The 21,668-nt window shown below is 43.6% G+C and overlaps 1 protein-coding gene across 5 annotated transcripts in view; it reads left to right on the forward strand.

The window, feature by feature from the left end:
* mgat4c (mgat4 family member C) overlaps positions 1 to 21,668 on the forward strand; it is a 99,754-nt gene that overhangs the window by 35,463 nt on the left and 42,623 nt on the right. For 4 of the 5 annotated variants that reach the window (XM_076733867.1, XM_076733869.1, XM_076733865.1 and 1 more), the window contains 2 exons: positions 10,796 to 10,866; positions 21,118 to 21,201. The gene's annotated coding sequence lies outside the window, so the exon portion shown is untranslated. Of the gene's footprint in view, positions 1 to 10,795; positions 10,867 to 16,436; positions 16,613 to 21,117; positions 21,202 to 21,668 lie in introns of those variants that run through there. The other variant, XM_076733870.1, reaches the window with a different exon arrangement.

Raw genomic sequence — 21,668 nt, forward strand, 5'->3', positions numbered from 1 at the left:
TAATAAACCAGAGCTGACTTCAGTGGTTTTGTGAGGGAATACAGAATTGAGGCGGGAAGGCCTCGCTGTTTCACACCCCACGTTGTTGGAGGGTCGAAAGGTGTCTAATGTGCGCAGAGAGCATGTTCGCTCACCTCGTACAAACACATCCCTTTTATAACTCTGGACAGGTTCTCATTGCCCCCAGTGAAGCATCATATATTGATGAGGAGAGAACAAAAATTACTGTAAGCTCTGACCCCTTTGTTCGCGCCGCCAGCATTAAAGTTGCTGAGTGAGGGCTTCACATTGAGCTATGTTTTATTGTTACACTCAGCAGAAGTGATTCAAGTGTCCGCACACACTCTCAAATGCTTCTTCACTGACTGTACACCGTCACACATGCATCCTCCCATACACCTTCACATGCGCTGGGGGAGAAAAAGATCTAATTAAGATTTCTGTCAAGTTCTGGAGAGTCACGAGCAGATGTGTTGGTCATCAGAAAATTGTAGGACCAAGATTTATAAAAGAATCTCCTCTTTCCAAGTGCAAGGACTAACAGATGAGTCTCACTCATTTAGTGAGATGGCTCTGACCAAAGAACCAGTCAGCTGTATTTGACAGGCATGCCAAGATGGAAATATTATCACAGCCAATTCTTGAAAACTACATCTGGCAACAACCATTTATTCCCCAAGGTTACTTCCGCAATCTGCAGTTTTTTCGACTGCTTACACCACAGCTGGAGGTTTGTTGCTGTCTATGATGTCTGAGTATGTTTCATGTTCTCCATTCACTTTCTGAAGAGAGACCAGGGACTGGTGGCAGCTGTCTGAGAGCCTCTATGCTCCCACGGCAACCCTGTCTCCTAGAAATTATGTTTGTATATCACTAAATTGTTTTCATAATTACGCTGTGGTGAAACATAATCGCTGCCTGGATTATGTTCAGAGACATTGTTTCTTTGAGTGAATGAAAGACTATAATGCAGGACTGTGACACCAGAATCTTGGAAGTCGCGTGCAGACTTTGGTTAAGGTTGGATCAGGATTAGATTAGATTAGGCTTGATTGTCCAAGAGGGAGATTAGTTTTCACAAGCAGTTCAACCCAGAAACACAGATATGAACACAGCAGCATGCAGGTAAAGACAATACATACTGTAGAGTCCTAATAAATACTTGTACATTCATACATCCCAGGACACAACATTGTTCAGTGAGGCAGTTTGTTCAACGCTGCAATAGCAGATGGGGCACAACTCCTGCCGAAGCGAGCTCTCTTCCATTTTATGGTCGTGTATCTCCGTCCCGATGGCAATAAAGTGAAGTGATGATCGAGGGGGTGATCAGTGTCATTTGCTATTGTGAGTGCTCGGCGTGTGATGGCTCTTTTGTTCATGTCTGAGAGTGTGGGTGTGGAAAGGCGCATGATTTTAGAGGCAGTAAGTTTGTTTTTGTTTGGATGGTGGAAAAAACGGTAAAGAAGCAGAAGAAATAGTACAGCTGGACGGGGCAGCAGACATATAGTGAGTCCAAGAGATTCAAAGTTGTCGGCCTGTTCGACTGGCTTGCCTTGGATGGAGGTGGAGTTCAGTCTAGTTTGGTGGTCAGTCTCAGTGGCATCACAAAACCCTTAATATGACAATATGAACCCTAGATTTTGATAAGCTCCTCTACAGGATAGGGCCTCACAGATATGTAAAACATGCAGGGACTTCCTCAGAGCCATTACTATTCAGTTTTATTGTGTTTTATAACTGTCTGAGGCCCAAAGGCAGATGTTCATTGTGCCCAGTTGTTAAGCTGGCCTTGAAATCATTATTTATTATTGTTAAATCTTTATTTAACCAGGTAAGTCCCACTGAGATCATAACATCTCCTTGTCAGTGGAGCCCTGGTCAAGATAACAGCATTACAGTGTTTCCAGCAACATACATGCAGACATATAAAAACACTAACAACTGGCATAACAGTGCCTCAAACTACATGCAGGTGAACATTAAAGTCAATTGAAATTTGTTGCCAAACCCTTCACTGCATGTGTACATGCGCTGATTGGGATCAGCCTCTAGCTCCAGATCTGTCTGCAAGTGATTCCAGGCTGCAGGGGCAGAGAACATGAAGGCCTCTTCACCCATTTCAGTGTGAAGCTTGGGGACAGACAGTAAGAGGGTATCATTTCAGGGTAAAAAATAGTTACTAGTTTTAAGTGAGATACACCCACAAAAAGGAGGGAGTAGTGCATGGATGGATCTATAAATAAATACCAGTGAGTGAGTCTATGCAAGGCCAATGAAGGCCACTGAAGTCTGGTGTATGGGGTGTAATGGTGAGCGAGAGCTTTGAAGTCTGTGACAAACCTCAAAGCATGGTGGTACACAGCTGATGCAAGTATTGGGCAAAGGCATGCATGTACAACAGATCACCAGTCAAGCAAGTGAAGGAACGTCACCTCAACTAATTTTCCTGGCAGCATGGGAAAAGCAGAATTTGTTTCTAAAATAAAAAAAACTAGCTTGAGCTTCAGTTTCAGTTAAACAATCATCAGTTCAAATGCTTATATTTTTGTATTGTGACATTAATTCAGTCTGACAGCCCTGCAAGGATACAGTGTCAGAAGGAGAAGCTACAACACAAAAGGACTGGACTGCAAATACTCAAGTGGTTGATCAACGGTGGCACCACAGCAGTAAATGATGGTATCATCAACATAAAAATGAGACTGTGCATTAGGAATATTTTGACCCAGGCTGTTAACATAGATAGTAAACAAAAGTGGACCCAAAAATGAACTCTGGAGAACCCCTGATGCAACATGTAGTACACTGGAGAAAATGGTGTCATATTTGACATATTGTGTCCTTTCAGAGAGGTCATTTTCAAACCCGCCAACTGCCTGCTCAGACAATCCGATATTGATCTGTTTGCAAGATCAATAAAAAGACCAGCACAGGTTTTTTTTGTGGTCCAGTGACTCAACTATATCATTAACCTTTAGGAGTGCTGTGACGGTGCTATGTTGTTTCCTGAAGCCAGAGTGAAGGAATATTATTAGCACTCAAGAACTGTGTCAAAGGTGGCACCACAGCAATAAATGATACTATCATCGGCATAAAAATGAAACTGTGCATTTGGAATATTTTGAACCAGGTTGTTTAGATGAATAGTAAACAAAGGTGGACTCAAAACCCAACTTTGGGGGACCCCTGACATGTAATACACTGAAGGAGAGAGGTACTTTGTAAACCAGGGAAGAACCTGATTAGACGCTAAATATTGAGCATGTGTTGCATCATGATAAGATGGGCAATTGTATTAAAGTCCTTTGAGAGACTGATAAAAAAGAGTGGCAGCATGTTTTTTTTTTTTGTCTTGTTTTGTTTTTTGTTTTTTTTTGACATGCTGTTGTCCAGCTCTTTTGTCCATGTTCAGCTTCAAATAGTGAACAATGCATCATTGTATGAAGAGAGAAATTGGATTCAGCTGAAACAGAGTTATTGTCACTGAGTAGTCCAAGAATGGCAGTGTAATCAGAGTATTTGAAGAACGTGGTGAGGAGCTGGTAAAGGAAGGAACACAGCCCTGACGGGCTCCAGTGTTGATGACAGTTGATGATGATAGTGTGCCTATTTAAATAGTGCCTGTGCCCGTGGCTGAGGAAGGTGTGAATCCAGTGGATTCCAGCAGAGACACTGAGGTGGTGACGTTTCTTGATCATCTGGTGATGCTGAATTGCATTGAGGATGGAGCTGAAGTCAAAGATGATTGTGGCGACGTTGCTTGGTGATTCCAGATCTTGAAGGAGACTTCGCCACAATCCTCTGTGTTTACTTCAGGTAAGACTTCAATGATTTAAATGCAATGCAAAAGTGACAATTTCCACTATAATCCTGAGTCACAGGACAATCACATAATCTGTCATATTGTTCACAGTATGATTTTTTAGAATATCATTATGCTCTTCCTCAAATGTGTTTGCTGTTGCCAATTACTTCTATATAAACATAATTTCTAGGAGACAGGGCTGCCCGTGATCTATAGCTAATGTTGATAATTAAGGGAAGTGAATAGGCATATTACGGCTGCTCTGCAATAGATGCTGCTTTGAACCCTGCTGAGTCACAGGGCACCTTGGAGGTAAACACAAGCTTTTGGGGAAGTTGGAGGGCTGTGGGTGGGCTGAAAATGATCCCTCATCTCAACTGGGTGCTTTCATAAAGCAAGACTCAGGATGTGTGTAGAGGAAATAATCATGCAGTGCAGCATATCAAATCATGGCCTGATGAGGAAAAAATAAACACGTCTAAGCTCATTGCTTGTGATGCAATAAAGCACCAAAACTCCAGGGTCTCAGACTGGAGGCCTCTCTCTATACACAGACAAATGCCATTGTTAAAGGAGCAGAGAAGAGACCTTAACAAGTTAAAAGAACCTCCCAGGAGAATGACCAGGAGGGAGAAGGAGGGCTGATGGGATGGAAAACACTGGATCACCGCAGTGTGTTCATTGAGAAGAATGAATGAATAAATTGAAAGCGATGGCATTCCTGGCGATCTTCAAGGCAATGAGACATTATTGATTTCTAAGGAGAAAACGCATTCTTAATGTGTCCAGGGATCCAGGCTTTCTTTCTCTTTCTCACTCCTGCACTAACTCTGTTTCTACAGCTGTTAGCCACCAAAAATGACTCAGGAGTGAAGCTTTATATACAGCAAAAGCCCACCGTCGCTTAGGCATGCCATTCTAGCTTTTGGAAGAGTGAGCACTCATCTCAATGGACAGCAAAGGTATGCATCAACCATCTGTTCCCTTTTGACACAATGCAGTGAATCAGCACTTTAGTTTTTTGAAGGAGTGTATCCGGAAAGCCTTTAATCTGCGAGGATGGAGGCAGAGAATTGCTGCGAAGATGGTAATCTGTGTTGATATTTAGAGGAAGGGAGCGATGCATTCTGTTATTGCTCCTGAGCACATTTTCACACAAATTCTGTGAGGCAAACAGGCTGTCCCAAGATGTTTTTTAAAAAAAATTGTTTACAGCGTAATAGTTCATTGGCATATGGGTGCCACCTGCAATATATTAGAAGTAAGCGTCAAGTATTTGGAAGTGCTCAGAAGTTTTTCCATTGAATTTCTGATGTGAATGAATGAATGTCTGGTCTTGACACTATTTTATCTACGCCAGTGTACACACCTTTAAGTTTGTATGTGTCCCTGAACGTGGGCCATATGAAGCTGAGGTTGCCATTTTAAGACACCTTGCCTTGGCACTGAGCAATAGTTCTGCAAAGTTATCAGCTCTTTTCATTTCTGGGCTGACACTCTGGGTGAAAGATTCGGGTGTGAGGTGGGGAGCCGTGGATTAAAGATCATATCAAAGCCAGGGAATAGGTATAGTGATTCAGGAACGATGGCAGAGATAGCAGATGAAGCCAGAGTTTGTGGAGATATGGAGTGCAGCCCCAAGTTTATCATATAGAGTACAGATAGTCAGAGGATAGCAACCCAGCAGATGGTGTGGTGTGTGACATAGAGTCACTTGGCAAATGTTTGACTTTTATGTTCAAGGACACAAAATAGAATATTCTAAGCCAGTCGATGGCCAGCCGAAGCATCCATCGGTACACAAGGATGTAGAGGGGCAAAAATGAAACTTGCCCATGTTGCCTTAAGGTCATACCAAAAACAGCACCTAAGTGAATGAGAGCAGCATTTTTGCAACCAAATGCTGGGTGTGCCCCAGGAAAATGTTTAACAGTGATGGTAAGCCACCAAAATTGTGACATATATCACATCATGATCAACGTAGTTTGTGGATGAGGGCCTGAATGATAGCATTGAATATATGACATTTGCTATGAAAAAATTAAATTCTGCTAATTGTTCCAGATGAGAAATGTTTTATGTGATAAAAAGTTTTTTTATGATATTGGTTGAGATGTTTTTTCAAGAAAGGTGGCCCCCTCCCCGATAAAACACTGAAAGGGCCACATAGGGGGATCTTGGGACACACACACTTGAGCCAAAACAAAGAGCACTTTGGGGGCACTCAGCCAGACCAGAGAAGCACTTGGGGGGCAGTTGGGCCACTTAGGCTGTGTTCAGACCGACTTTAGTCCTGCATGAAAAAACACAGTCTGCTCATTCATTTGAATGGAGTCAGTCTGGCAACCCAGCAGTGGTGTGAGCACAGGGCGTCTTAAAAACAACAAAATAGAATTTTACCGTGCAGTCGTCACAGTGAAAGATGGAATAGTTGCCACTGTGATACAAACTGTTGGGCAGTGTTTTGGTGCCTGATAAGACTGCTTATTCCAACTGGACTTCCTGGATCGAGTTTCATTGTCTAACCAGCACCTTCAGTATCACACCTCTTCCAACACAGCCAACTGTGTTTTGTTAATGGCTATTTTCGACCTGAATCACCACATTGGTTCCCTCCTGATGTGACATCAGAGCAAAATTTAAGCACAGGAGTGGCCCGTTAGGGATGAAACATGTCCTGTTGAGGCTTAGAGCGTCTCCCCCTCTTGTACACCAATGTTGGTGTACTGTAGACATGTTTGTTATGCTTTGGGGTAGTAAGTTTGAGAAAAGCATCATCAAAACTGACCAGAATTTCTAAAAGCGTCGACCTTGGACAGTTCAGCCTAACAATACATTTAGAGAGTCTACACAGTTTTGATGCCGTTATGGAACAAAACCTGTTTCATGTTGCATTTTGGAAGGTGGGGAAATTTGTTCCCCTTGAATAGCTGTATATCCAACAATCGCTTAGCAAAGAGAAGATTAAGTGCACACATTAATCCAGGAGTCAGAGCAATCTTGTAATCCACTCAGTATGCTAATTGCCTGTTCTTTCTCCAGCAAAGGGGTTTACAGGCCATTAAATGGCACTGAGCAGTTGACAAAGGATAGCCACCCCACCACCCCCCAGCCCCCCTCTATTTCTTACTTAGAGAGGCTGTTGCACTCCCAGACAATGCTCCTGTAAAGAAACAAGCAGAATCTAACACACAGGTGGAGGCACCGTGTAAAGTGTGACCGCTTCCTTTTAGTGCCCATGTTAACTAATTGGGCTGTTCGGAACTCCGCGGCCAGCTCGCGATCACTATTTTGTCTGCGCACCAGCAAGAAAATACTGATTTTGATTTTGAAATTTTTGCACTTATTCCACATGCACACACATAGGCAGCAGAGAAGCTCCTCCTGCAGATCATCACACAAAGCTTTGGTCCTTTTAACATCATTGTTGCAGGTGAAGGGACGCCCCGCTTATATCGGAACACATAAAAAGCTTTACGTTGTAAATTCATGAGGTTATCATAAAGATCAGCTCTGCATGTGATTACAAAAAAGCTTCGAAGCAGAATCGCTTGTTGACCAACGTGTTGAGAATTGACCCATTGCGGCGCTTCCACCTCCTGTGTGTGCCCGGAGTAAAGCTGCGGTGCTGTGATTCCAAAATAGTTGCAGTTATTTTGCAATATGAGAGTAGAAGCAGAATGCCGTGCTTCTGGTTCAGGTAGACATGACAGTGACAGAAGTGGATCTCTGGGTTCTTGTAACATTTGTCTGTATCTGACAGTGGTTCAAGTAAATAATGAAAGAGAATTGAGTCCTATTGTCTTCATTGTAGTCACAGTCATGCACAAACCTCCCTTCTCCCTCTTTGCCCATACACAAGAGGATTGCACCAAGGTGAAGTGCAATTCTTAGCGCGCTACTGCCTGGGTAGTCCCCCAAGTGGCCTTGGCAGCCTCAACATGATGGATGTTGTATCAAATCAGGTTTCTCGCTACACTGATTAAGCAGCCTTGTCAAAACACATTCACTAGCAATGTAAGCAGATAAAGATAGTTGCAGATAATTAGAAGATTTGCGTTTTGCGTCATTTGTGGCGCCAACTGCCAGAGAACGGGGCTGTGACGGATGACTCAGACAAGAGAATTCGGCATGAAGCCTGCCTGCAAATGTAGCTGGTAATGACCAGAGTGTGTTTTTCAGATGCAGTTAATGAGCACGGCCATTAGACATAAATGACATTTTAAAAACCTGGGGAGTAAGGAAATGAAGAAGTACCCCAGATAGACTGCCTGTAGGCAGCAAATATGGCAAGAGCATCTGGAGGATGCGGCGCTGAGTTCACATGGATGACCTCCGCCCAGAGTGTTGAGGCTGTCAGTCATTTCACTACTGTTAACTGTGAGGATGGAGGTTCATTACAGTGAAACTGTCAGAACCATTCGCCTCAATATCCGCATGGCATCTCAGGGCTCCGTACAATTGGCACTTATCCTCTGTGTTTGACAGATAATCCTTTTATGGATATATTATTTTAATTTCCTGATGAGCCCATTTTGCAAGGATTTTTTCCACTTTACAAGCTTCTGTAGAGGGAGAGAGACTGAAGCGATGAAAGAGACGACAGCTTTGACATTGAAGCTTATACTTTGTGGGGATATGATGACTCTTAACCTACATGCTGCATCTAGATAACCAACGTTGAGTGGAAATACTGCACAACAGAAACCAGCAGATGGATTCCTCTTTTTTTCTGTTTAAACAGTAGCTTTCAAACATGTGCCGCTAAATCCCAAGAATCTGCAGGCTTATGTTGCACCCAGTCACTGTGCACCATGATTGATTAGTCACCCATCTTGAATGTGTGCAGATCAGGATGGAATCAGCTGCTGTAGTGTTTGGTTAGAGGTTGTAAATATTTAGTAGCAGTCAATCATCATGAAGGGCTGATCCTGTTACTGATAATTTCTCTCTAAAAAAGAAACCTCTTTTCTTTTTGCACTCTGGATGCTTCTAAGGATCCAGACCAACGGAACGAAGTTATTAATTTCAGTTGATAAGGTGCTTTATTATTGAATTGACTGATTGTGGCACAAAATGGAAAGAAATTATTTTTACACGGAATATATCTGACGCTTTTTAATTCAATAAAGGAAACAAAAAATATGCTCACATCTCTTGTACTTCAAATGATCTCATTTATACTTCTTAATTTTTAAGGTGGCCTATTTGATGTATTTTATTTTTCTCATGAACAATTGCAGCCTGATTAAAGTGGGTAACAGAGTGAAATGTGTTGTTGACTAGAATCTGATTGCAAAAATCTCCCAAAAATTCGATTTTGAACATGAGAACATTAAAATGTGGAAACAATGGTTTGCTTTGGAACACATGAGACATTTTGTCTTTTTCGTGAGTGTGAGTGGGTGTTTTCTTTGTTTGTTTTGGTTAAAGGATGTTTTCCTGGTGTCTTTTGATGACCTTCATGTATTCTCCTGAGATCTCTGAAGGTATTCTGAGGTGATAGCTTTCAGTTGCTCTGAATGTGAGGGGGAGCCGGGGTATGATAAAATGCAGATGAGATGTTAAGGTAAGGCCGTATGTGGGTGGTTTTCTCTCAGGTTGAGAATTTTCCTGGAAGCTATGGAGGTCACAGTGGAAACGGTCTGCAATGAATATGCTCCTACCAACATACTGTTGGCAGTAAAAACCCTCTTTGCTTGCTCCAGGAGAGAAGTATGTATCCCACTGAAGCTTGTAGAATCCACCCTACAACCCACAACCCATTACTTTTGACAGTCTGGGTCTTATTTTTGCAGCTTTTGGTTGTCTTTATTTTGGGTTTGATAAAATGTTTGCCCCTACTTCCTTCCTGAAATCTGATGATACGACAGTCATGACAACAATGGCAAGAAGTTACATTTTAAACTGTATGTTCGGACCAGTTTTCCTGCATCCTTTACAACAGCTCCACGTATGATTGCATGCCTGCACAGAAGACTGTTTGCATGAAAAAGTCAAATTTTACTGTCGAAGTAACATGAAATGATCTAATAAATAGCTTTTTGAGGGACATTGGTTTTGAAATAAAACTGCACAGGGCAGCTTAGCACATAGCTTCCAGCTCCGAATGGCAGCAGGATGTACTGTAATTGCTTGAAGGATGACCTGTGACCACAAGTTATGTAATGTGATGTTAGTCAACTGCACAGAGCATGCTCACGTTGACTTACCCAACATGTCTGCATTCACTTTGTGTCAGAGGACATGGAAGAGAAGAAGAAAGGCGAAAGATCTGACACTGGTGAGATGATTTACTGTAGGAGGGATGGGATACTCTCCTCCAGCGGAGCCACAGTTATAGACTTAAAGTAATAAAACCAGTGTTTTTCTGTGAAAACCTCACCTCGTGTAGACTTAAAATGTACTAATCGAGATACATTTAACACTAAACATTCATAAAGTAATGTTTTGGAGTACTGATTTGCGATAAAAACAACAGAAAGGGCAACTTATGGCAAGACTGGGGCTTTATATTATAATAGATAAACACTCAGTTGACTGGATTCCCTCCATGTCTGCCCATCCCAAAGTTCCTTTTTTAAATAGGGCCACAAAAACCAACTGAGTGAGGAGCACCTAGCAAAATGAGGTCATCTCCGCACATCCTTTGATCCCTCCATTCTTCATCTTGGAGGCAAGTGGCATATAAGAGGATCTATCTTTGTGAACGGTTTTGAGCCCCCAAAATTACAAACAAACTAAAGGCGGGGGATCGATAGAGTGTGTCTCACAGAATGATGAACTGGCACTTCAAAGGGGGAAAATCAATGTTGCGCTCCCTTTCCCTCCCTCTCCTCCTCCTCCTCTCTCTGTCTTTCTCTTTGCGTCCTAAACTCTCCTCGCAGTCCTCATACCGCAGTGTTTAAGTGCGTTCACGTGCGTGTTGCTCGAAGGCAGGGTCTCTCAATGTGATTTAATGGCCCTTTGTTTCTTATTCCTTTTTAGCCTGGAAGACCCCTGCCACTTTGATGTGTGAGCACACCCACCAATAATGGCCCATAGGATACGCAGTGGAAGTAAGTGCTTCTGGTCAGATTTACAGCTTCAGTGGTCCTCCTCCCTCTGCTGCCCCTGTAAACTTCAGCTCATCTGATGCTGGCGTATTGATCAGCACAACATGGCAATCTTTAAATCATAACATAGCACTTAACATGAAACTGCCAGAATGTAACCATCTATTTATTGCAACACATGCCTCGGACAGTCGACTGCATGGTGCTGGCTGGCGTTTTTATAGCTTCAGTATGTACATTAGTGTGGGAGGCGACGAGGACACACAGATCCTCTGACAAATTAAAGGGAATCCATCGTATATCTTTAACATGAAACTAATAAAGTTCCCCAAGTAGAAAATTGCATTCCAGGAGCTCTGTCAGAGGCCAGAAATGAACCGTTGTACTGTGGCCATCCTTGAGGATCACATTCATAAAAAGAGATGCATTGTCTTGGCTCAGTGTTCGTTGACTTTACCGCAAACATATTTTTGTAATCAGCAATCAAGACATTCTGTTCAAAGAAGTAAAGAAATGAACTGAAAGTTTTTTTGTTGCTCCAGAATGTGCTACACATTTGAATAGGTACAGTATTTGCTTTGTGATTGCTTCTCCCTGGAGAGCTGGAGCTATCCGATTACTGCAGTGTGATTATCTCAGTAGTTGGGGGTTTCACTGAGCAGAGGCAGGTTGTGGCTTGGACCAATTGTGTCTTTGTCTCAGCTGAATGGGAAATCAACACCAGCTCCCAGTCAAATGTGTTTGTTTCTTCTGTGATGGATGTCACAGCCTGACTCTTAGGAGACACGGGTAAACTAAACAACAATGTAATTTATTTACCAGAAAACAGCAAACAGATGGAAAGAATCTGTAAAGCCAGCCGTGTGGAGAGTGGAGGAGTGAAGATGTGCTGAATGGATGTTGTGCTGTAAAAACAAACAAAAGGAAACCAAAAGCCACAATTCAGAGGTGTGTGGGTTAAGGAGATCTGCCCAAAGACTCTGGCTTTATATTGATAGAGCACACCGGGCCCAGGTGTTTCCCATGCTGCTGATTACCCTCCCAGCAGGTCTACAGCCCTGAAGACAGAAAGCAGAGTGAACCAATAGGAGCAGGGCCCTCCTGGAACCATGGAAACAACTTCCAGCTAACAAATTAGACTATATGTACGACACTTAACAAATAAATATAAATTATGCCCTGATCAAAAACACATAATCTGTTAGAACTGTTACCAATTCCCTCTCCAAAAAGAGCAACTCTGCTCTGCCCTCAACTCAGCAACCCCCAGCGCCTGGAGAAGCAAATTCAAGAGCTTGACAGGAAACCCAGAAGAGCAAAAAGTTGGAACCAGAAAACAACATTATGAGCATGAACCTCTCGACCAGGCAGCAGACCTCAAATGCCATGTACTAGTGCACAACTTGGCCGACCGCAACGCATCCCCATTACTCTTGCTCTTAGCTTGTATAGCAGGATATTCAGCTTCGGAGTGCCCCCTTTCCTTACAATAATTCCACACATTCGGCATCAGACCGTCCAGTTCAGTCATCTGATCACATTAACACAGCCAAGCAGGAGTTTTGACTTTAGGCTCATTGATGTGGGTACAACTTTGCTAAGACTTTTTAAACTGCTCCAAAAGCGTTAACATACACATCATCAAATGTTTTAACTTCAAGAGCTGCACAGCAGTGGTTAAAATGAGACCAACTCCTTTGTAAACGCCATATCCGTCTGCTTTCCTGACTTTTCCCACATTCTCAACCTTTGCCTGTGTGCTTCTGTCAACCGAACTCCTTTGCTTTCAACACAGCAACCATAACCAAAGAATCGCTTTCACTTTCATTCACCAGAAGGGAACGGTACGCTTCTTTGGCCTTGCCAGTTAACACACATTGCAGAAACAGCATATGTTCTGAATCTGACCAATTCCTAATGTTGGCTACACGCTCAAACAGTGAAAAGACAGTGTCAGGATCACTCCCACAAAACTTTGGAACCAAACGCAAAGTGGCAGCCACATCAAACCGCTGTGATAACTGACGATAGAGAAGCAACATTCAACACTGAGTCAGCTGTGACCCTGCCGTCACGAATCAGACTTGGTTTGTACTGTTCCAGCTCAAGTGTTTTAAGTTCTGTCTCATGCTTCATTTTCAACAGCCCACTTCTCCCTTTCAGCTCGCTGCTGAAGTCTACTGTGCTCTAACTGCAACAACAGCAGTTCCTCTTGCTGCTCAAACGTTCAGGGAACATGTAAAACAGCAGACAAGACGGCATGCGTCTTAACTTTGAAAACTCCATCCTCAAACAAGTTAGCCTTCAAAATTGCTTTCATGTTCTCCCTCATGCGCTTGTCATCAACGTCCATTTCGAAATGCTCTGCAATTTTCAACAGCCGCTCTCGACTGCAGCGCCCCGAAACCTCCTCTGATGGGGCTTTCAAAAGATCCTCAACCCCCACTGTAACCAAACGAGGAGCCTTAGCCACGAGGAGAGCAAAACACACTGCACTGAGCACGGCAAAACAACAATCCAGCACAATATCAGTTCCCTCCAAATGAATTCAAAGGAACCATTCTACCATTCTAGATAAGTGTGCAATGGAGAACATGTACTTGTGCCACAAAATGACTGGAGTACCTGATATGTGGTGGAAAAAACAGCCTCTGCCCTCCCCCAAATCCACAGAAACCTACACAAAAACACTGACAACCTATACTTACTTAAAGCAGATTATACCTGTTCAAAAGTGTCTCCCTGCAGCACTTTCTGCGACTTACTGCTCCTCCACAAACCGTGGACACGTGTTACCAAAGTACCAGCGACAAGTTCGACTGATTGCACACTTTACTTTAACCGTCTGCACCTACAAAGGCTGGTAGAGGAAACGGGGAAAATGCAGCCAGTTACCAGGAACACTACAAAGGCCAAATAACAGACAAAAAAAACTTTGTCTACTCTACTAGCAGCATTGGCAGGTAACCAAGCATTGTTTGGCAAGCATCTACAAAGCTGTCCAGTAAAACCAAAGAATGGTGATGACTACTGGCATTGCTCAAGGAATAGCAATGTCCGTCTGTTAGCCTGCCACTTTGCTCCCGACTGAAATATCTTCAACAGTGGATTGCCATGAAATTTGGTACAGATAATCAAAGCCCCAAAAACAATTAAGCAAACTGACTGTGATGATCCCCTGACCTTTCCTATGGCACTACCCTGAAGTTAACATTCGCTCTTTGTCTACTGAATGAATACCCGCAAAACTAACTACATGCTAAGAGTGTTAGCATGCCGACATTAGTTTCCTCACTCACTGCATCGCGTTTTCTTCACGCGCGTGTGTGGTTTGCATTGGTGGGTGTGTTGTTGTTGTGTTTGAGAGCAGATTCTGTCGGCCTGTCCTGGGCGTTTCCTGCTGGTGTGATGTGGGTGAGCTCTCAGACAGCCCTTGTTCCTGCTGGAAGGCAGTGCTGTCAGCTGTGGAGAGCTCTTCCTGTCAGCCCTGCCTCGTGAAATATAGGGCTGCGAGATGAAGCCTGAGACAGGTATCCATGTGGGGTGAAGGGGATGCAGGGCTCGAGCCAGGTGATCTATCTGTTGTATCTATGTATGTGTGCATGTAACTATCTATCTATCTATCTATCTATCTATCTATCTATCTATCTATCCAAAAAATCTACTTTATTGCAAAGGGTGCAGCTGAGAAACAGCTGTGTGTCAGTGGTGAAATATTCATAGTACGTGCAGGGAGTCTGACGAGCCGCTCTGACACCTCCATACTCTCCACTCTCATTTTCATTTCCTCTCTGGCTCCTGCATGTTACCTCACAGCTCCCCCGGTCTGCCGTTCAGCAGTGCACTGTATGCTCGGCACAGTCGTGATGAAAAGAAACCCACGGCGCGCTGCTTTTACATTTTCATACCTAAGAGAATGCGGTTGAAAAAAAGAGAGAGGAAGAACTGAAAAAAAAAAAAAACCCTGCATATCCACTGGAACATGTTGGCTGAACAGCTTTAATTTAAGCTTTCATTATCATTCTGTTGAAGGCTTTCATGCTAAAACTGGTGCTTTACAGTACGCTCTTTAAGATCCTTCTCATCCTGTTATAATGGGAACACTCTCGTTCTAAATTTGAAATTAATGGAAAATTCAACCTTGGGTGCGACACGTGACTTCCTACATTTACCCGTATGCCACTGGGCATCCCTCAGAGAACCCAGCTGGACTTAATGCACCCAGCTGGATTTCATGTTTAAGAAAATGTTATGATAATAGCAATAGTTTCAACAAGGGAGGGAGTGTTTTAGTGAAAAAAGTGGACCTCTTGCTAAGAATGCCTTGTTCCTTGTGGCTGAATTGTCATCTGGTGCATTACAGCTGGTGTCCCTGCCTCTTCTACTGTGGATTTCTCCTTTGGGGCATAATGGTGGCTCTAGAAATGACTCTTTTGCCGAGCCTTAATGCCAAAACATGACCATTTTTGGAACAATTTCTGCTTTCAAACAATGTTGTTACTGCACCGGAAATATCTTTACATAACTTTCGGTCATCTAAATTTGGACCAGTATCCCTGGAAACAAGAAGAGGACACAATTCAAAGCCAAAATAGGCCCAGAAATTCAAGATACAACAACAAAAAGTAATTTGTTAGAGGAGAAGGAACAGTTTACAGGGTCATTCTCATATTTTTTACCTCTTTTTACTTCAAATTATGTCAATATTAGATGGCCGCTTGGTGGTCTTATTAACTGTGACCATGATTGTTCTGTCCCTTAACCCAAACCATAATAAAATAATACTGGAGCGGCACAATTTGACTTCTTGGAGGGCAACTCTTGTAGTCCAGTTTTTTGTTTTTGTTTTTTTTTTAAAAAAAAAGGGGGGAATGAAGGAGTGCAGACAGTTCCTAAATTTCTGCAGCTTAGCAGTATAACATCCGCACATGTCAAAACCAGAAAGGCTGCTATCTTGACAGCAGGCCTGTTTACATCCAAGACTCTTGCAGTGAGGCGGAATTGATCAGCCTCTTGCTCTCTGCATAATTCTCAACATCACCCTGCAACAGAATGATTAGCCTCAGGGGGAAAAAAATAAATAGGAGCGGGTAAAAGTTGCAAATCATCTTTTCATCTTATTTTTCTGCAGCCTCCCTTTTACTGTAAGTTATCATCACAGAGCTGAGGCCTCTATCTCCAAACTCTGCAGAAATATCAATATGGATTTAGGAGTCTCCCTGAAGCAAGGTCCTCAGCTAATTAAATCTGTAATCACTTTGTACTGTAAAAACACAAGCAGGGGAGGGGGGGGGGGTATGTGGCGGTTTAAACGAGGGCCAGTGGAGTTTTATTTAACAAAGACAGCTAATTAGGTCAGAGCTCTTTATCCTCATAAAGCACCAAGGTTTCCTGCCATCCAGTCAGACCGCTCACGGCTCTTTGCTCTCAAACAGAGTTCGACTCCTTCTCAAAGAGTGAGGGGTGGTGGGGGGGGGGGGGGGGGGGGTTGCGGCGAAGACGGAGCAGAGCAACTGCTAGAGCAAACAGGCGTTTTGTATTGTCTTCAGGGTTTGAAGTCAGCTGTACGACGAGGAAAGTAATGGGATTCAGAGGAGCTCCATGTCCAGAGTGAATTCTAATAGAGGAAGGGGCTAAAGAGAGGTACAAGCCCGAGAACTTCTTCCATCTTTCATCTCAAGAGGAGGGATCGTTCAGCTCTGCTGCCGGAGTGTCAAACTCTCATCATGTGTCTCGGGACTAGCGGACGGTAATGTGTCCTGTCTTATAGCTGCGGTGTTTTCTGACTTGTAAAAATGTTAAAGGCTAATTGTCACTGCTGCGTGATTTTGTGCACATTTGTCACTTTATCCTCAAGTGTTGTTCAGCTCGTCTGAGTGATTTCATTGATCACTGGTCACAGTCGGGTCCAGTAGTGAAAAGTTTAAACTCTTCATCCGAAACAGAGCGAGACGTTTGGAGTGTGAACTGGGAAAATCAACTTTTTAAATTTAACGTCATTCAGGTTTTTGTTGATCTACTAACATAGATTTGGCTACCTAACTGTGAGCATGGCTCTGTCTGCTTGATACTGAATACATCCAGTGTCAGAAAACTCTGATTTCCATGTTTTTTGTTCCAAACTTAAAGTGTGCAAATTTTCTAAGCATGATTAAGGAAGTGTGCAAAGCAAAGGCGTAACTCCACATTGAATAGTCTGTAATGAAAGATTTAGTTTAGCATAAGATAAAACATAATAAATCTGAATTATCTGCAAATATTTTTATTTGTGACCAGAAAGGCTCTAACAGTGATATTTAACATTTTTCCCTGTCCAAATATATTTTAAGGCTGCTGGCATCAAGCTAAACGTTCACATGAAGTGTTATAATGTAATATGCTGATTAATATGATCAACATGAATGATTTTAAATCTACAATATGCAATAAAACATATTCATTTAAGTATGGTGTTATGGTATGTCGGTTTACTTTGCAGCCTGTGCTGAATATTTCAGTGAGCTAAAGCTTAACTGCTTTTCTTCATACGTGCAGGCATGTGAGCATTTTGTGTCTTCGGTTGGCTGCTCATTGATTCCTGCTTAATTATCAGACTGATCATTTGCCAGACTGAGGTGTTCCAATTTGTTTAGTGTAAAAGATTAAGAGCAGATTTATTTATAGAATTTTAGAGCAGTTGATTCCCGTAACAAGCAAACAAGCAGACGTGTTTTGTCCTTCACTCTCTCTCAAGCAAATGCCTGTAAGGTCACTTCACTCCAGTCAGTTTTAAGGCTTGTATAGATTTTTCATACTTTCATATGAATTTCTACTCATTCCTGTCTTTAAGCAGCCGTGTCAGCGGTGCTCTTTAGTATTCCCTGCTGCCCTTTCAGTTGCTACACATTAACAGCACTTACTGAATTAAAATGAAATAGACACTCACAGCGATTCAGAGCAGCACGCCGCGACGTTGGAAAAAATCACAACTATATATAAGTCATTAGGATGTTTAGCTTGACGTCGGCTGTGTGCATTACATCAACAAACACCTTCCATTTAGAGTAAATAATGACAGAGGGAACAAACACTTCATTAAAACTTCACAGGGAAGACGAATGAACAAAAAAAGGACAACCTCTCCAGGATCGTCTCATTACTCCCCCGCGCTTCCCTTTGAATTTTAAGCCAAAGGAGTCGCTGTGTGTCTACGGTTCCTCTGCGAGCTGCGGCTCCGAGGTGGTGACCTCGCGCTGCTTCCATCCTCTGTGTTACTCACATTTGTGTCTGTCCCCGGGGCTCTTCGTCTAAAGAGCCCGGACTGAAGAGGCATGCGGGCCAAGCACAGTATGGCGGGGTTAGCCCTGCCCTGGAGAAATCTTCACAGCGACCTGATTTCTTTCAGTTGCTCCCCATATTCCCCAGATCTTCCGCTCATATTCACCTGATCCTGTGTCAGAGCCATTTTGTGCGAGAAAAACAACACTGAAACTGGAACAAGAGTCCAGTAGCGTGGGTGCGGATTGCAGTGGGACTCCAGCGCCACGCTGTCAGGTGTCCCCACAGATTTTTGTTTCAATGTTTAATCTGGCAGATAATTGCATCCATTATTAGAAATTATGCATGACGTCTGTCTAAGATCTGCTTGTGACTGTTTTCATGAATCCTCATCAAAATTGCATATTTTGAATATTAGTAGGGTAGCAGTGTGTTGAGAAGAATCTCTCATCACAGCTTGTCATATTCATCTCGCGGAGATCTGAGTTAATATTAGTGATTGGTCTCCAAGTCACGTTCAGCCCCATCTTTTCATTCCAGCATCTGGATTTAATTGGTGCTACGCTGTAAAGCCACAGCTGCTCTGCCTGTTAGGACAATAAATTACCCCAATTAGGAGTCGAACAAAAGAGGCTGTCTGACACCGCAGCCCGCTGCCATGCCTGGAGATTGAAATGCAATGGAATGAGGCTTCTCGCTGACATGAAGCTGTACCAAAACACCTGCCCCATCATCTCTCTGATCAAAACACAGTTCCAGTCCAGCGGATATATAGAGCAGGAGGAGATTGCTTTGCATGGCCTGCTGCTTGCTATAGCCTCAATCACAGGAGCGTCTGGTGTACAAATGAAATAGAAAAAAGCACCACTGTGTTTGAAATCAACTAAAGGTATGTACGGTGGAAGGTGTGTAATTGCTGGGCAGATGATTAATTGGTGTTTGGATGATGAGTTGTGGATACATCCAGGATTCCTGGCGGGCGCCTGCCTTATCGATGGCACCTGTAATGAAGGCAATAATGAGGGAAGTTTGAGGAGGATGTGGAATGGGAGGAACAATAGGAACATCTGCGCCTCTCTACAGTTAGAGTATAATTGAGACCATATTTCATTTTCCTCTTTGAAAGCTAGCCCTACTGCACTTGCTCTCTGAAAGATGAGACATATTTATTTCCCGCTGTAACACATTCAGCAGCTTTAGCAACTCAGGTGGTCTACTTTCCAGAAGGATGTAGGGTAGCCGCCGCTGTGATGAAGGCCTCCATCTCGATCGGCACTCCTTCCACGTCTCGGCCCGGCCACGCCATCCCTTTGTCTCACCACTTGCTGTGAACACGCCATTAAGCCGGCCAGAGTTTGACAAGAAAAATGAAGTGTGCTATTTCCTGTGGCCTCGAGTGTCTTTCTGAATAATGAGCGCATTGCCTGGACCCCCCCCCCCCCCCCCCGTCCCTCCCTCTCGCTGTCATCGCTTTTACTCTTCCCCTTGAAGTTCCAGTCTGTCGAGAGAGTGAAGGGGTCTTTAGGTTGGCGCTTGTCTCTGAAAAAATGTGGTCATGCAAGACCTGTCAAACTAAATCTGGAAACCCCAGAAAAAGAAAGGAGATCAGATGAATGAAGTGGATTTTATTGATGAAATCCTCATCCCATGGCACAGTGTTAGAGCATGCTGTATCATGTCCATGGTATCACAGCATCGTGGGATGGAGCGCACAGCTGCAGTTGTTGGAGCCAAATTAGCTTGTGCTCTTTCACATATCTCTTATTATTTCCTTGCTTTTTTAAACACGTCAAACGGCTCAGCAGCACTGCTGGATCATAGCAAGACGCTGCCTCGCGCAGTAACCCGCCGAAAAGAAAGGGTTGCTCCAGTGCTATTTCCTCACTCAGCCTTATTTCTCCCAATTACCAGCGTGTGAGCAAACAGTCTGACACGACTGACCTCCTCTCTGAGAGCTGTGGTCATGACTGGAAGGCTCTCCCTGCTTATTATGACAGAAGTGTTATGGTAATGGAAGGAAAGTCTGCACCGTGGTGATAGCACTGCAGGAACGGATAGCCTATTATCCACCACTGTGTGGTGGTAGTAATGGTGAGAGAGAGGGCATCCTATCTGTTATGGTGATGATGCATTTTAAATGGGTAGTGCCTATTATATATCAGCGGATGGATAATGGCACAAGAGAGCATCCTCTGGGTTACAGTCATGATGCCAAGGAAATGGTGAAAAGGTCCGTGCAGGAAATACAGTGCGTGCCGTCGTGGGTTTATGGTGATAGATTGAACGAAGGGAGTGCCGGGGTTTTTCTCTCTATTATAATAATGGCGGGCCAGCCCATGTGTTCAAAGAGCGTGAATATCCAGGGAAGGGAAGACAACGAGCAGCGCGCGCGTGTGTGTGTGTCGGTGGCCGCATGCGTGTGCGTACGACAAACAAGAGGCACGCAGTAGAAAGAGAGCCTTAGTTAGCTGTCTGCTTGGCGCTTCGCCGCCACTGTGATGTATGTTTATGGCCCATCATCTCTAGCCAATTACCCTGCCTCAGTGTGGGAGCGCCGCACCTTCCCATCACAGCCATCAGTGTCTGAGCGTGGAGAGAGACGGCGACAGTTAACGTTCCTGGACATCCCTGGCAATGTTGTTTTCCTCAGGGGGCTCTGGAGATTCGTCTTCAAAAGTAAGCCACTGGGTAGCAGAGTCTGCTGAGTCTACAGCTGCTTTGGGAATTGGAGGCTTGTTGGCTGTGTGTTTGTGTGAACGTGCCTCTCTGTGGGTGAGTGTGGGTGCTGTAACTTAGCACAGTGTGCGTGCAAACTTTGTGAATCTCGTGTTTCCCACACAGTCTCGTGTTCGCATCAGTCTGAGCTGCGTGGATCACTAACAGTTCGAAACATTGATGTGTGCACACGGTTAGACGCTGTAAATGATGTGTGATCAGCACCGGAAAGCCTCGCAGCTGTGAAGTAACCTTGGCGTGTTGGCTCTCTTTGTTTCCCAGATACAGCTGAGGCAGACGTGTTCATGTATCCCATCCAGGTCAACCCGCAGACTTCCTCCCACAAGCACATCTGACTTTTACAAGGTAATCCTTTTCTCTCTCTTTTCGTTCCTCTTTAGAGAAATGTGGTTTGTGCGAGATTATGCTTTTGTGTCTAGTTCACAGCAGCTGCTTCAGATTGCTTTTCCATAAAACGGTCTCCTGCAGAGACGTGACATTAGAAAAGGTAAACTGAATCAAAGTCGCAGCGCAACAGCCATGAAGACTAATTTGCTTTTAGCAGGGAGCTGTTCTTAACCCCGTTGACACCGACGAGGAGCGTGACTTTATCTCAGGCAATCCTTAAACTTCATATTTGGATGATTTCTCTGTGAAACTGAGAATGCAGAGTGGCAAGACGAGGGTTTAGATTTTTATTTTTTTCTCGTTCTGGCTCGATATTCACACACTGTGACAGATTGAAACTGCAAAGCTGTGTTTGTGTTGGCTAGACGAAGGAACGCTCCTGCCCAGAGGGTTTATCAGGGAGAGAAAATATTGACCGCCAACAG

This window comes from Chaetodon auriga, chromosome 6 (assembly GCF_051107435.1).
Source record: "Chaetodon auriga isolate fChaAug3 chromosome 6, fChaAug3.hap1, whole genome shotgun sequence".
NCBI classification, from domain to species: Eukaryota; Metazoa; Chordata; class Actinopteri; order Chaetodontiformes; family Chaetodontidae; genus Chaetodon; species Chaetodon auriga.